At 38.0% G+C, this 6,537-nt stretch overlaps 1 pseudogene; it reads right to left on the bottom strand.

The window, feature by feature from the left end:
* Nucleotides 1–471: 471 nt before the first annotated feature.
* LOC141443751 (uncharacterized) overlaps nt 472–6,537 on the bottom strand; it is a 6,282-nt pseudogene continuing 216 nt past the window's right edge.

The following is a 6,537-nucleotide window of genomic DNA, read 5'->3' as shown; positions in this document are numbered from 1 at the left end:
ATTTGCCAATTGGATAGACTTGAGGAATTTAAATAAGCAGGTTCAATCTAAAACTTTATGATCTTACGGGCTTCGTTTAAAGAAATTTAGAGGTTAGGCTACACTGCGTCGCCGTGTCGTCTAGAACGTTACCAAAACAGCGTAGATAATAGAGAGCTCGGTCTACTCAGCATTAACATCCGGTATTCTTTAATTTCGCCATGCATTTTATCCTGAAACTGTCTACTATTCAGGATTTGTTTCAAGACCACAGTGTAGAACCCTGTAGGTTAAGTTAGTTTTATAAATGTCCTGAAACAATTACAGTTTCAGAACAAAATGCATTTGGCCAAATGAAACATTTGCGAAACGAATCATTAGAAAAAAAATATTTGTTTAGACATTAGTGAACCTTAACATTCACCCGCAATTTCTTCAATCTACTCGTGATCATGGCACTAGTATTACCTTCTTCTTCTCAGCTTTCTTCTACTAAATTCTTGGTGTAGGCCTCCTTCAAACTCTTCCACTCAGTTAGAGACCAGCGGGCAGACCGCAAAAAATGAGATGGAGAGACGATATAAAAAAGGTGGCGGGCAGCAACTGGACTCATGGCAAATGCGTTGAAATATCGGAAGCTGATAACTTACCTGAGTGTTGGTGAAACGTCGGCTACCGGAGCGACTGAGCGTGCCTCCTCGGACGTTGCTGTCTGATAGCTCGACGTCGCCCCCGCCGTCGACGGCGCGTCTACGAGACAACTCTGACAGCTCCGCTATCGGTTGCACCTGTTCACATAAACGGGGTAAGCCACTCATCATCATCGTATCAGCATTAGGTCGTCCACTGTTGGACATAGGCCTCCTCTATACTTGGAAGCGGCCTGCATCCACCGTGAACCCGCGGCTGTAAATGACTACCTATTGCTAGGATTATAAATACTATCTTACTACCCTTAGGCTTCGCAAGAATTATTCTGTCTTTGATTATGGTATCTAGACGGAGATAAGACAATACTGCTAATGCTGCTATAGATTATAATATGGTTTTATTTCGGGTTTTGTTCCCCGCTTACCTTACGTAGACGACGTTGAGTCGTCTCGTGATCATGGCGCATCCAACTGTGCCGAAATATCGATCTTCGTTAAAAGCAAAGTACGTAGAACAAAACCCGAATTTAATTCATAAAATTAATAATGACCGAGACAGTCTAAAATACTGCAATAGATGTTATGAAAATACCATCAGCCAAATATGTGGTCTACCACCCTAAAGTGATAATGATAAATGATAATGCCGATAAGACGAGACTTCGACTATGGCTTGGAAGTTCAACTTTAGTAACATATGTATTTGATAGGAAGTTGTTTAGCCTTTTTAGCTTAGAATTTGGCTGACCGTACTTACTTTATACAGTCGCCTGCATTACCTAATATCTGTTACAGCGGAACGTACAAAAATATCTGACTCGTCCTACCGGCGCTAGAAATAGAGTCGTATTAGATATTATGCAAGTTTTTTGTGTTGGATATAGGTGCTGGTGACAGTACCTACGTTGTGCCTTTTTTGCAAAACATCTCAAACCCAGCTTATTTAATAAACAGCGACTAGTTGCTTCCAACTAATAATTATAGCAAGCTATCGACTCTATCGAGTCGCGCACCAAATCGAGGCTACGAACACTTGCACTTGGATTATCTTTTATTAAGACATCACACGGTACAGAGACCTGAATAAGCCCAGTCGAGCACGAAAGTGGTTCTTGGTAAATACCGTCACGGGGAAAGTTGCGTGTTGTCCACACGTGCTTTTTACATAAATTATTCAAGTACCTACTATATCCCGTTGAGTTTTCTAGGACTTTTCTAGGGTTTTTCTAGGGCAGTCTCATAAAGTAGGCGTTTTAGCGGTAAAAATAATCCTGGCTTCTTTTAAGTCAATATCCAAATTTAAAGTATTTTGAATTGTATTGTTTACATTTAGAATTTTATGTTGCTCTACGAATTCGTGAAATCATTTGTTCGAATAAAAACATAACAAGTTCTTTTACCGAATCAAATATCTAAATTTGGAGAGTAACTTTGGGCCAGTACAGAGAGACTGCATTTCATAAAACACAACCGCGACTACCGACTGCTCATTACCTTGTATTGTATTTAAGTAAACCGTTAAAATAGTAACGAAACCAATGTAAATCGAATAATTTGGCTTCACCATAAATTCATTTCTTTGCTGACATTAAAAAATCATAACACAAAATTGTAAAGCTGTAAAGAGTATCATCAAAATACTTTGACGCTAAATAACCAATCATTAATAACTGTTATAGCTATGTTTAGCCAGTGAGATGAGGCAATTCATCTAAACAAAAATTAATGTTTTATTTATTGATTGAACTGACGCTTTGTTATTAGTTAGGGACAGGCAGTGCAGTGCACTATTGGATTTCAAAAGTTACCCAATTACTGTTATTAACCGTTTACCAGTTTAAGTGCCTTTCACTCGTATACAGTAAATTTTTACCGAATAAAGATTGTAAAAAGTGAAAATTTCATAAATTTAACTTTTATGACGATATCTTAATTTAGGCTCACTAAATAAACACGTAATAAAAGTATTACTCACCTTTATCGTGACAGATTCGTTGCTGCTTTTAATGAGGTCTATAACCTCTTCTCGGCTCTTTCCTTCAACATTGACCCCGTTTACTTCCAGAAGTCTATCGCCAGGTAATAGGCCTGACTCGCTAGCTCCCGGATAAGACCCTGGTTCAGCTAGTATCACTGCCTTTTGGACCACTTTACTAACAACACTGTTACCAGTATTACCGTTGCACCTGCTCTCGCCATTGGTTAAGCCGTTTTCTTCGTGACCATTCAATTCCTTAGTTTCATCACCAAAAACTCTTTCCTGTATCACCGCCCGACGGAGGCTGAATCCAAAATCATTCCGCGGAGCTTTCTGTCTCTGAATCGTCAAAACTCTCGGTTTAGGAAGTAACAGCGGCTTTAATGGGGCAATGGTAAGAAACATCTTCGAAATTGCTGATTCGCGACCATCTATGGAAGCCCTGGGATTCACCAACAGGAGAGGTAGAAAACGGTGGTGTGGCGAAGGAAGAATTGGTCGTTGTATCAGTCAAAGAGTCAGCACTCGGAGATGTCGAAGTGACTCCTAAATAACTGTTCCCATTAGTTTTCGCCACCTCGTCCATATCTTGTGTAGTAATAGACGGGTTGCTGGCGTTGTTCTTGTAATTACTTTTCACTTGATTTTCAACAGGACTATGAATGACCTTTTTCGTGAAGTTTTGTACTTGCTGCATATCGTCGCTCGACGAAGTGCTTTTGGAGGGTGGTATGCCATAAGAAATAATTTCATTTTGCTGGGTGTTACGTGCTAGTACGTTGGAATCTTGACCGTTCACATAATCAACGGTGTCTGCTGTTGGTATATTGCTTTCTTGGGAATTAGAACTAGTATTACTAAGTCGAGGTCCTTTTAGGATGCCACGTTTTGGTGGTCTCGGTGGTATGGGAGGTAGAACTTGCGGCTGTCGTGGGCTGGTATTAGCGTTGTTGGGATTGTTCAACGAATTTAAAGATGTCTCCGAGCTATCCGATTGTAAGACGCCTTCTTTTCTATTCCACGCGTGTGTGGTCGGGTATCCGGGGAAAGGTGGTTATTTTCATCGCTCAGATTGGAGTTAGATCCCGAAGTAGGTATTAGCGGATAATTGGAGTAATTAGAGTCTTGCTCGAGATGAGCAAACAATGAAGCGGTGTAATCAGCTGTGATGCCGGAGGGGAGTTTCTCCTTCTCTTTGCGCCTGCCGCGTAATTTGAGAGATCGTCGAACCTGCGAATAAAAAACACATTGAGTGATTCAATCATGCAAAACACGACTGAAGGACAATGAGGGTTAAACCGTTTTAACAAAACAAGACGATCATTGTTAATGCAATGGATATAATGACAGGGCAATTCAAAACTAATACATGTCGAGATTATAATCTATCGATCAATTGGCGAGTCATAATCACTATCGTCCCGATTGTATGAATGAAATGAAACAACTCGGCTGCAATTTATTAAACAGCTGATATCGTTCACACTGGTGATCGGAAGAGAGGATTCATTATGAACACAATACGCAGTGCAGAGTGATTACAAATTGGATTTATACAGATATAATTGACTTTCGGTTTCGCGCCGCAGAGTGAGTATTGAATAGTGATGAAACCCGACAAGTTCCTGCTATTGCAAAAAGCCACATTCTGAGCGAAGCGTGCTCGACCGCAGCCAAGGCTTATAATAAGAATACAACAATCTGCAAAACTGGACTCTTGATGTATTTTCGTCCCATAATTGTCAATTTTGCAGCTTGGCTGCATATTTGTAAGCGAGAAGGTCTTACGAATAATTTACGATACGTTTAAAAACTTCCAATAATGGTGGGTCGTGCTCTAATTGAAGTTCTACGGTTGCTTTATTGAATCAGAATTATTTGAATTTTAGTCGACCTTTTAGCCGCATTCGTTGGTAATTAAGCAGAAACCGCAAAAACCTTTGAAGCAGCGACGATTAAACGCCGAAGCATTGCACGAGCTAACATTGCTTGGAATTAAAAGTTATTTTGTGTCCGCTCTGATAAATTTCTAAGAACCAAAACAGCATTAAAACCAAATTATGGCGTCAGTGAAAGGAGTAATCACCGAAAATGCTAATTATTTTAAGTGTGCCAAGTTTAAGATAAAAGTTTTACTTATCTTGCAAATAAATTGCAATAGTTTCGGATAAAGAAAAATACTGGCCTATTATAGTATCTACACACTAGGGATGCTCCAGAGCAACATATATTATTGTTTTTATTACTTATTATACGAGTACGTATATTACACATATTTAACTACTGTATACCTTTTTCATCAAGCCAAATGACGAAATCACCAAAACTCTAGCACCAAAATTAAACATTTTAAGACTCTTTAAATTCGCATCTATCAAATCCGACATGACTGAACCGTTTCAATTGCACTATTGGCCTAGACTAGATAGAACTAGACAGTTTTTCGTAGTCGTGCATTCAAACAATGATATTATTGTTTTTTGTTTACACTACGTTTTTATAAAACATGTTATTGTATTTTTACGGAACACATTGCACTATATAATAACAGGTGTTTAACCTTACTACGAATGTGTCTAAGTTAAAACAATTGAGTATATATAATAATTGAAATTTAGAGAGAAAGAAATCGTGTTGCGTGTTGATATTTTTATTGTAGTTTTCATATGACGGAATTATATCAAACACTTTCTATCAATATCTATGCAGAAGATAGATATTATAGTTATACAAACTAAACAAGAAAGAGTCAGAGGTACACTTAGTACCTAATCTATAACAGGGTCTACTTTGCAACTAGCTTAATTTAATTTTTCTGTCTTTTATCGCAACCCACCCGCAAATAACATGATCCCTACATTTCTAAAGGAAAAATGTCATAGAAGCATCAGAAAACTAGTCTAAGTATTAAAATGAAATAAGGGCTTCGTGATATCGGGTGTCAATTCTATTGGCCTCGATAAACGTGTTTGCGACAAGTGTATAAACTGTACGGACACTGGTTGCGCGTGCGGCGACCGTGACGGCACAAACTCTCCCAGCGGCTATGTTACAGACACCGTTAGCGGCAGCATTGTTTTGGATATGATGTGTAAGTAAATAACGAATGGCAATGTTTTCAATACCGCGTAAATATTAGGAGGAAAGTGGTATGTTTCGAAAATAGCAGCTTTTAAAGAGGAACTTTTATGAACAATTTATTGCAATGTACCTCCCTCCTTCCTCCTAAGACGCTCTTGTCCACTATTGAAGCGTTAAGCTCGTAACTGAAAATGTGTGGTTGTAATCTATCAATTAAGGTCATCTACATATTTTCCATCGATATCTATGTAGGTACTTAAAGATATTTCAATACCTTTAATTAGCTTTACTTTGCCCAACATTCCTCAACACTAATACTAAGCTTTTGTTCACAGTTTAGCTTAGAAAAGTACTTAGCCTAATGTTTATATATAATACAAGTTAAACTTTAATTGACTAATTCTAATTCGGACCAAAAATTATTTGTCCAAATGTGATTGTGCTGAAAAATATTAAGAACCGAATTTATTTTCGTTGTAAATTACTGAAGTCCGCAATCGATTTCGCCTTTTATAATTAGGAGCAAAATTAAATACTCAATAAGTTCAGGTATTTTTCTGCATGGGCTTATAATTTCAAGTTATCAATTCCCCACTTGCACTTAATGACTGTACTTAAATCAACATATTTATCCACAAGTTTCTAGTAAGGAATAAGATAAGAGGTAAAGATGTTTTACAAGTCGCATAAAAAGTTAAATTGCTAAATAACCATCTCATAATGGTAGATGCAATCACTAAATAGCCACATCCGGAGAAAATGCAAGATCGTTACTATAATTGGCGGCAAAATAATAGAACGTAACATTAACTTTTATGGCATTTTTACGACTGTCCTTGTCTACGCTTT

The sequence above is a fragment of the Choristoneura fumiferana genome, chromosome 28 (genome assembly GCF_025370935.1).
Source record: "Choristoneura fumiferana chromosome 28, NRCan_CFum_1, whole genome shotgun sequence".
NCBI lineage: Eukaryota > Metazoa > Arthropoda > Insecta > Lepidoptera > Tortricidae > Choristoneura > Choristoneura fumiferana.
The sequence above is the reverse complement of the archived record's forward strand: the minus strand, read 5'-3'. Positions and strand labels throughout refer to the sequence as shown.